Source organism: Rhinopithecus bieti, unplaced genomic scaffold, assembly GCF_001698545.2.
Source record: "Rhinopithecus bieti isolate Rb0 unplaced genomic scaffold, ASM169854v2 scaffold_23815, whole genome shotgun sequence".
NCBI classification, from domain to species: Eukaryota; Metazoa; Chordata; class Mammalia; order Primates; family Cercopithecidae; genus Rhinopithecus; species Rhinopithecus bieti.
The window spans coordinates 777768-787886 of NW_016811396.1; positions in this window are offsets into that span (position 1 = coordinate 777768).

Genomic DNA, 10119 nt, shown 5'->3' on the forward strand with positions numbered 1-10119 from the left:
GATCAGAATTGGGGCCCAGCCACTCACCCTGATCTTTTCACACAACTCTTGTTGCTCTATGCACAAGCATTCTCACTCTTCATACAGGATCTGGTTGCCTTCTTTAATGTTTGTGTTCTTTTCCCCGCTGGGTGTATCTCAAATTGTTCAAGCAAGCCATATATACGAAATGTATACAAATTCACTATTTTATATTTGCATAAGTCTACCAGTAGGATGGGATGGGACACACGTTGTGATTCTCTGAGTCCATGTCAGAATGTTATGAATATAGAAAAAGTGCTAAGTTGGGAATGGGATGGGGTGAGGCACAAACTGGAGAATGGAAATAACAATGAAGTGTAAGGGTGGATTTTCAATTTCGAAGAACATAATTACTACTAATGATTTTTTTCCTTCCATGCCTTCCTTCTGAATAAGGGTCTCTCCCCCACTTAATAGGTTTTAATCAAATTTGAGAAACACTGACGAAGATTCACAGAGGATAACATAGCTAAGCCCTTCTAAATCCATATTGTTCTCTTGAAAAGATTTCTAGTCTACTTCCTGGCTTATGTCTGCTAGTTTTTCTTACCTACGCGTGAGACGGTAAAAGTTTCCTTGTTACCCTGGCAAGGTGTGCGATGTGGGTAGGGCTCACTTCTTCAGTGCCCCGCTGCTCAAACCTCTAGGGAAGCATACAGATGGGCAGGGAGCCCCAGGGCAGTGTCTAGGGGTGAATGTTTACAGCTGAAGCTCCAGTGGGCATGTGTTACAAGGTGCTCTTTTAGTTTAGCTGTCTATAGGCAGCTTGTGTTAACCAGTTCAATTAGATCCTCTACTTTGTCATAAGGACAGAGGGCTGTCTGTATCCTGGGTTCCTGTCTTGATGCATTGGAAGAATCGAATCACATCTGGGCTTGGAGAATGAGTGCAAGGTTTTATTGAGTGGAGGTAATTTCTAGCAGATGGGGGAAGCCAGAAGGGCATGGAATGGGAAAGTTTCCCTTGGAGTCGGGCCATTCAGTGGCCTGGGCTCTCCTCTGACTGCCCTAGCCAAACTCTGCATCGTTCTGCCAGTCGGTGGTCTGCCAGCATGCCTGTGCCTGTCAGTGTGTTCCTCTCCATTTCCAGCCGCTTGTGTGTTCCTCGCTGATGTGCTCCTCTCGACATCCAGTTGCCTGTGTGTCCACCTGCTCGGGTCTCGAGGGTTTTTATAGGCACAGGATGGGCGCATGGCGGGCTAGGGTGATCTTGGGAAATGCAGCACTTGGATGCAAAGGCAAGAGCGCCTGTCCTCAGCTAGGTCCATCGGCACAGGTCCGAGGATGGAGCCCTAGCCAGGGACTCGCCTTTCTCTACCCAGCACTTCCCTTCCCCTGTCCCATATCACAAGGGGCTCATCTTTGAACATTTTAATCTTACTTTTATGGTGCATAAGTACCATTCATCTGAAATTCTTCCAGACCTTTACCATCTGCATTATTTTCCTGATATTCTACCATTACTGTTACTCCCATTCCTGAGTCTCTTTAGTGTTTTACCTGTCTTGCAGCTGTGAGACTTTCTTTCCATGAAACCATCAGTAATTGATGATTTTAGAGGTATAGGCTTAAATCTTAAGATATCTAGGAATATCACAATAATTATAAACTTTTAAAAATAGTTTAGAAAACTATTGCTTATGGTTCTTTGACCAGAAGGCTTATATCTGCAGCAAAAAGTTATAGAAAAAATACTCAAATTGACTTAAATAAGAAAGGGGATTTGTGGTCTCACATAAGTGGGAAGGGCAGGGATAAAGCTGGCTTCAGAATTTGCTTGACTCAGTAGCTCAAAGGTGCCAAGGAGACAGTGACTTCTGGTCTTTTTGCTTTGTCTTCTCTAATGTTAGTTTACTTTCACAATGGCAGAGTGTCTGTAGCAGTTTCAGACTTCATATTTTCACACCAAACTGACTGGCAGAGGTGCTGATTGGCTTTAGGGCACCAAGCTTTTAGCTAGAGCCATAGATCAAGAGAGTTTTCATGTCGGGGAATCTTTGTCTCTTACTGAAAGACTTCCAAGCTCTGCCCATCTCCGAGGCCCCTACTTTAAAGGTGTTTATAACAATGATAACCTCTGCCTTTGGGTGATTCACAGTGACAGATTCTGGTGCAGAGATACTGATAATTTCCTCTTGTCCCCAAACTGCATCTTCATGAGGAGTTCAGTTGTCCTGTTTGTAGTCATAGAATGAGGCCCCCACTAAATGGTACAAGATAGCAGTACACATGACACATGATACTGGTCAAATGAGACTGGCAAAAGTTTATTAGTCACTTAACCTACAGCCTGGGAGCGGAGGAAACACATGCTTTGTCCATGCAGGGCACACAGGGCACCACAAAGCCCTTACCAACAAGGCCACCTTCACTACAAGATGAATTATTCACCATTTCAGCTTCTTTCAACATTGGGATATGGAAAGAAGGTGAGCTTTACAGTCAGTTTTGCACTTCTGGGGTCAGCCGAGTACTTATGCTTTGTCCGTGCAGGGCATGCAGGGGCTGCACTTGAGAGCAGAGTGAACCAGAACAGGATGTGGGAGGCAGGCTTTATAGAAACGAGAAAGTGAGCTGCCCCTCATTCCCATGGGAGGATGTGATTGGCTTGATTGACTGATTTTGAGGTCTGGCAGGGAGGTGAAACCTGATAGATTGAGGACTAGCTGGAATGCAGTGGATCCGATAGAGCTGGGAACTTTATGAGTGGGGAGCTTTTCCCAGTGATTTGGGACACATCTGACTAGAGCAGGAGAACTCCTATTTAGGGCTTTGAGACCTTCTAAGGATTGAAGATGTCAAAAATGTTAGATCTTACAATACAAGTGGCTCTCTGTTAACAATGATGTCTTCTTTTTCTTTTTTTCCCTCTGTTTTCAAAATGGCCAACATCAGGCTAAGCTTATACCTTTGTTTCTTTCTGAAGCTGACAAGAATTCCATTATACTGCTCCTTTTTTTCTAGGCAATAGTTGTGCTTGGTATGTACTTCTACTATATAAAAGTTCTGAGTCAAACATTGTTTATGCTATCAAATAATAAATATTTAAAATATCCCAGACTGGAATATTGAGACCTTCTCTCTCCTACATTTTATATTCTCTGGCTAGCCCATTGAATATTTTGGAGCTAGTAATTTGCAATATTTCATTTTTGATACATTTTTCATTGAGATATTTTGTTGCCAGGAACAGAAATAAACTCTTGGAAATTTAGGCAGAAAAGAAATTATGAGATATTAAATAGCTTACAGAATCAAAGGGAATTCTGGAGAACCAGCAAGAACTAAAGAATTCTATACAGGAAAAAACACAGGCACATGATGGTACAAGAATAGCCTTGACCTCAATACTGCTAACCCTTTCCTGGCACCATTATCGTCACAGGCCCACTAAAAATGGGGTTTCTGCTCAACTTCTTCTGTTGTCACCAGACCTCTGAAGCCATCGCCACTGTAAAAATATTCCGGTTGTCTAGCCTTTTATTCTTACACACATTAGAGTCATTACACACATAAACTGAATAAACCTCAAATGTGCAGCTCAATGAATTTGTGCAAATCTAGCCACCTGTGTAAGCAGAACCCATATCAAGTTGTCGAAGATTTCCAGCACACTAGAAATCTTCTTCAGTATTCCTTTTCACTACTATTTTCTCTTCCTTTGTACTGCATTAGTTTTTGTTGTACTCATTATTGAGCTTTATGTAAATAAAATCAAATGTATATATACATGTTGTTTTTATTAACTATCTGTGAGATATAACCATTTTGTTGTTATATATACCATTTGTTAGTTATTTTTAATCACTGTATATTATTTCACTGTATTGATATATCACAGTATATTTGTTCTTCTACTCATGTTTCTTTAACACACCACCCCTCTTTCCCCACCTCCAGTTTTTTTTTCCTTTTCTGAATGAAGCTGCTATGAATTTTTTTGTACCTGTCTTATACTATACATTTATACTCCGTTCCATGATAAGCAGGTTTGTGCAAACCTACCTCCAAAGGCTGAGGGAGTTGCGAAGCTGAAGAAAGAGGCTGAGAATTCCACTTTCACTGGAAAGGTTAGCTAAGCATCTTTATGAAGGGTTATCTATGCTGCAGGCATTGTTTAAAGACCTTATTCCTGTTCACCTTGGTATGTGGGGGTCAAACGTCGGTCATCATTGTGGTTTTGCTACAAGATGGCATCACTCATGCCATGCAACAGGCTGTTTTCCCACACCCTCATTTCTGTTGGGGGCATATCTAGAAGTGGATCATATAGTATGTAGATGTTCAATACTATTCGTAAATAAAAGTAGTTTTCAGATATGTTTTTCCAATTTGTATTCCTACCAGCATTGTAGGTGTTCAAGGTGCTCCAAATCCATTTCAAAAAAATAATAGTTAAATTTTTAATTATTTTTAAATTTTAGCCATTGTAGAGGGTGTGTAGTAGCACTTCTCCTTGGTTTTGATTTGCATTTCCCTGGTGGGTAGTGATGTCTAGCACTTTTTTATAAACTTATTACATTTTAAAGTCCTCTTTTATAATTTTTGCTGGTTGCTGGTGTCTTTTGCTCAATCTTATCACATTGCCTTTTCTTTAATTCATAGAAGTTCTTGAGATATATATATATTCATTCTCATTTGGTGGTCTTTGTTTATATCCACTAATATTACAGAATGAACTGGATATCTATACATGTAAAAATAAATCTAGACCCCTTCCTCACAGAATATACAAAAGTCAATTCCAAATAAGTCATTGGCCTAAGTGTAAAAGACAGTACAAAATAATACAGTAATATGGGAAAATATATTTGTGACTTGTAGTAAGCAAATATGTTATTTTAAAATTTACACTAAAAAATCTAATGCAACTTTAAAAAAAATGTTAAGTTGAACTTCATTAAATTAAAAAAAAAACTTCTATTAATCCAGGGGCATCTTTAAGAGATTGAAAGTGCAAGGCACAGCATGAGAGAAGGCATTTTCATTAAACAAATATGTCAAAAGAGTCACATAGAAAATATATCAAGTGGCCAGGCATGGTGGCTCATACCTGTAATCCCAGCACTTTGAGAGGCCAAGGCAGGTGGATTGCCTGAGGCCAGGAGTTTGGGACTAGCCTGGCCAACATGGTAGAACCCCGTGTCTACTAAAACATAAAAAATAGCCAGATGTGATGGTGCCTGCCTATAATCCTAGCTACTTGGGAGGCTGAGGCAAGAGAATCACCTGAACCTGGGAGGTGGAGATTGCAGTGAGCTGAGATCGTGCCATTGCACTCCAGCCTGGGCAACAAAGCAAGACTCCATCTCAAATGTATAACACACACACACACACACACATACACGCACACACACATATACACATATATACATATATATATGTATGTATTTGGAGGTGACATCCACATTATATTAATTATCATAATGCATAAAAAAAGATAAAAAACAAAATCGCAGCTTTTCTTTAGCCCATCAGAACAGCAGAATATTGGGGTGGCAGTGCAACCCAATAACCTAAAATTCTAAGATGAAGAAATTTCTCCAAGGAGAGCTGGAGCATGTGATCGCTTTTGCCTATGGCAGAGCATGAAGAAAGAGGCTTCTCGAAGCCACAAAACAAACAGGTAAGAATAAGCTAAAAAGTTAAAGAACCCCTGGCCACCAAAGGCCAATTGTGGCTAGTAAGTAAGAAATTGCCAGAGGCACCTGACGAGGGAAATCCGTACTCACTCGTAAAGTCCTCCCCAGGGGCCTGTACTGGTTGCTCAGGAGCAACTTTGGGGCAGAGGTGGAGACAGAGCAAACTGACTGATGGTGCAAGTGCTGATGGGGCCTCAAGGGAGGGGCAGGCACAGGACATCTGTGGGCTTTGTGCCCCTTTTCTCCCATGAAGTGAAAGCTGTAGGCCCTTTGGTGAGGAACAGAGAAACTACTTGTCCACAGGCACAGGCAGTGAAAGTTGTCGCTGGTAGGTGGGTAAGAGAAATCTCTCCATTCCAGACGCGGGAGCAAGAAATTTTCTTGAACTGCGTCTTTTATTGAGAAAGGTGTGCTACTGCTGAGTAAGGGGAGGGGAGGAGGGCTGGACCAGAATGCAAGACCTGCCAGGTTCAAGGCAATTGGGCTGCCACAGGGAGGTGAGGCAGGCAGGCTGAGAACCTCCCATTCTCAAACTGGTGCACTTGCCTTTCTAAAACTGATGTTGGGCCAAAATGGAGAAACCCCTGGCCAGGTCAGAAGCCAGCTGGTATGTAGGCCACAGCAGTCACATGGAGCATGTAGATACGCTGTTAGAGTTGCCTGATGGGAGATATTTTCACCAAGATTCTCCTGTGCATATTTAGAGATGAAGCATCTAAAAGGGAGATAAACTGCAACACCCTTTCCTTCTCCTTTTTAAAATTTCTTCTCCTTGTGTCTGCAAAATGCCAGCTCCAGTGTCCTTTCTCTCCGAAGTCTTCTACTTTATCTACAGACTGTCTTTCTTTGGCAGTACGGTGGATGGACCTCTCTCAAGCTTTCTTTGAGCTATATCTAATATTTGCGTCTCAAAAACAGGATTTGGATACAATTCATCTTTGAAGATTCTACAGTAAATGGCATTGGTGTTATCGCTCATCTATTGATCAATTTATAGTAAATGAGAAAATGCATAGATACGTAACTTTTGGCAATTTTCTTAAAATTTCCTAGTTTCAGTTTTACAAATTAATAATACTCAAAGCCCTGTCTTTGTAACATTTCAGGTTTTAATAGCTCTTATATTTCTGTGGGTCTTCGTGCCAATGTCTGGACTCCTGATTTTATGTCCTCTGATTTTTTCAAGCATTTATGATAGGCCACTGTGAATTCCAAGAAGTCCTGATGTAGCTATTGTATTAATCTGGATTCCCCATGTCCTTGGAGACCCATCCACACAGACACATTTTTTTCCCATTTCTGCTCAATTGCAAATGATATCAATACAGCCAACTTAGAAGGTAAGAAAGAGAACTCCTGCAAGGTGTCAAGGTATGTGTTGTGGGGTAAATAAATGAGAAAAATGAACAGGTAATTAGACATTAATCTTTTCCAGTTTTTGAAGTAAACATAGATCATTCTTATTTCCTCTTGATGAGGGGACATTTACACAGAGATATTTGCTGGAGTATGCTCTCTCAAAGACGTAGTTTAGGATTGTAAATGTTCGCAATTCCAGACTAAAAAAGGGGCAGGCTGATGGTGAAGCTAAGTATGGACTGTTGACCAGTGAGTGAGTCACAGGTCCTGCAGTGCTGCATTTTTTTTGTCAGGTCAGGTCACTTTCTAGCTGGTGTCAAAGTGGTAGCTCTGGCCAAGTGCAAACAATGTTGCCTCAAACTGGTTTTGAGAGAGGTCATTAGGGTTCCCCCTTCTTATGTTGCATCTAGATATAATCTGATTTACAGAGAAGTTTCTGATTACAGAGAAGCTTCCGAGAAAGTGAAGACCTACTACCTTATTTAATCAGGGATGAGTAGATATTTAGTATTGAGTTGCCTAAGTAAATCCAATGTAGTCAGTGCTTCTCTGGTCAAAGAAAACAAAACAAGCAAAACAAAACAAAACAAAACACCCATAACAACTCACTAATCCTTAAAAAAAAAAAAAACAAAAAAACAACAAAAAAAACTATGCCACTCATTTTCACATATAGCATATACATATAGTAACTAAGCTAAAATTTTGTATTGTGTGAAATATTATATAAAATATTATATGAAATACTGTATCTGTTCAGCCAGATTTATATTTAAATTTCACAAACTTTAACTGGAAAAGAGAATATGGTGAACTCTCACAAAATATTTTTTGGGAGATTCTCTATACTTGGAAGTATTGTCCCAGGGATTCCTTATGAGAACAAAGGAGTTGTTCTTGGGTATGTGAAGTTGACTGAGTTTAAGACTGGTGCACATGTAGCTGTAGATATATGTATTTATGTGTGTGCATTTGCTTTCCTCCTAGTTTAAAATAGAAATTATCTGGGAATTTACTTTAAACCAATTCTAGTTACAAATTCATAAGGAAAATATATTCATGCTGCTTTAAAAAAAAAAATGTATCTTAGGCCAGGCGCAGTGGCTCATGCCTATAATTCCAGCACTTTGGGAGGCCAAAGTGGGCAGATCACAAGATCAGGAGATCGAGACCATCCTGGCTAACACAATGAAACCCTGTCTCTACTAAAAATACAAAAAAATTAGCCGAACATAGTGGTGACAGGAGCCTGTAGTCCCAGCTACTCGGGAGGCTGAGGCAGGAGAATGGCAGGAACCCAGGAGGCAGAGTTTTCCTGTGAGTCAAGATTGTACCATTTCATTCCAGCCTGGGGGACAGAGCGAGACTCCATCTCAAAACAAACAAACAAAAATATCTTAATGAAAAGTAGTCTTCATCAAAAAGTATCTGTGGGGCCGGGAGCAGTGGCTGATGCCTGTAATCCCAGCACTTTGGGAGGCAAAGATTGGCAGATCACCAGAGGTCAAGAGTTCGAGACCTGCCTGGCCAACATAGTGAAGCCCCATCTTTACTAAAAATACAAAATTAGCTGGGTGTGGTGGTGGGTGCCTGTAATCCCAGCTACTTAGGAGGCTGAGGCAGGAGAATTGCTTGAACCAGGGGGGCGGAGGTTGCAGTGCGCCGAGATCATGCCACTGCACTCCAGGTTGGGAGACAAGAGCAAAACTCCATCCAAAACAAAACAAATAACAAAAAAAGTATCTATGAATCCCATTTCATTCCCCACAATACAGACCCTTTACTCTCCTGAGATAGTGGAGATGAGTATATTGAAAACATGCATTGGTTTACAATTATTGTCCTGATGATACTTTCAAAGCTCAAGTAGCCTGTATTTCCCCTCTTTTAGAAAGACTAGTTAGCAAACCATTGAGCAAGAAGACTTGAAATGACATTAGTGAGTATGCTCTGTTTTGTACCACTAGCCTTTGCCTTTGAGATAAAACATCCACATGATTATACCCTTCAGTTCTGAATTTTAAACTCTGCACCAAACCCTAGAATTCTTTGGAAATTCTCCCCTAAAAGACTTCTGCAGGATTGAATGAGTTTTGTCTTCTATAATCTTAACCTTCCATGATCCTATTCTGTCTTTGTCCTTAACGTCTGGCACTGTGATGATCTCTCAGGCTTCAAAAAAAAAAAAAAAAAAAAAAGAGCTGGCAATCTACTATCTACTACTTATTACATAAATCTAAAATATACTTTCCATGGATGTTTTACAAATAGAATGACTGCAGTTCTTCCTCTACCTCCCCCACTTCAAACCAAGGCTTTTACATTATTTAGGTCTTCCTTGCATATCAGTATTTTTTATTCTTTTTTTGTTTGGCTTATATGTCTGACTTTGAAGATCTATAGTTCCTTTCAACATTCAAGGTCCTTGGGCCTCTTACCTGTTCACAAGGCTATGTTATTGGAATTAATATTAACCATCAAAGCTTGCTGAATTTCATTGACAGTAGTCATCATGTAGTTAGCTTTGTGTAAATGCTTATTGCCCACATTGTCTTCTGGTTTTCAGCGGCCTTCTATCTGTATGACCAAAGAAGTTATTTCATTGAAAACCTAGTTGTTCTTCAATGGTGAAATTTCATGTCTCTGAAAAACCAGAACTAGGATCACTTGTTTACTTTTTTAAAGATCATAGAGGATTGAGCAATGTATTATCATCTGTGATATAACGAAATTTAGAATTAAAAACAATACATTACTTTCAAAAAAGAATAGTTTAGTTTTTAAAAAGACAAGAAACTTGTCAGACTGGTGATATTTCAAAAGATGATTATAGATTTCCAAGTGGTTGGGGAAGAGGAGGTAAGACATTAAGCACTAATTTAATTCCCCACTCATTCATTTACTCCCTTATTCATTCAATTTAGTTTAAATATTTCCTGAAAACTCATGGTAGAAGACATTTTGCTAAGCACTGTAAGAACCACAAAAATACAAGGAAGAAGAAATTAAGAAAAGCAGGAGAGAGAAGGGAAAACATGGAATGATAATTAACATTTACTGAGTAGACCTCCATTGCTGCTTTTCTAAGTGTTTTA